Source organism: Triticum dicoccoides, chromosome 3A (genome assembly GCF_002162155.2).
Source record: "Triticum dicoccoides isolate Atlit2015 ecotype Zavitan chromosome 3A, WEW_v2.0, whole genome shotgun sequence".
Classification (NCBI taxonomy): Eukaryota; Viridiplantae; Streptophyta; class Magnoliopsida; order Poales; family Poaceae; genus Triticum; species Triticum dicoccoides.
The window spans coordinates 100,412,626-100,413,173 of NC_041384.1; positions in this window are offsets into that span (position 1 = coordinate 100,412,626).

Sequence of the window (548 nt, forward strand, 5' to 3'; positions counted from 1 at the left end):
CGACGACCCACCGCACCCTCCCCCGCTCCACCGTCGCCGCCGAACCACCGCACCCTCCCCGGCCCGCTCCACCGCCGCCGAGCACCCCCATTTGATGATATTTTTTCATATTCATAAAAAAATTATTACTGTTTTTATAAAAAAAATATTAAAAAATAGCAACAAAATAATAATAATAATAAACATACTAATGGCGCACCGCTCGTGTAGTGCGCCATTGCTATCTAAAAAACATTCTAATGGCGCACCGCTCTGGGATGCACCATTGCTATCTAGAAAAAACATTCTAATGGCGCACCGCTCGGGGGTGCGCCATTAGTAATCTTCCCCCTAGCTCTACCTAGCCCGACCCCTTCGTCCCTCCCTCTCGTCAGATCTAGTCCCCCCCCGCGTGCTGCCCCGCCCCATGTTGTCGCCGTCCCTACATGCGCCGCCGCCCCCGCGCCCCCACCACTGCAGCTCCGCCATAGCCGACGCCTCCGCGACCTCGCCGTCGCCGACAGCCTCCCCGCGTCGGCCCCTGCCCTGCACCGCCTCTACCTCAGTCC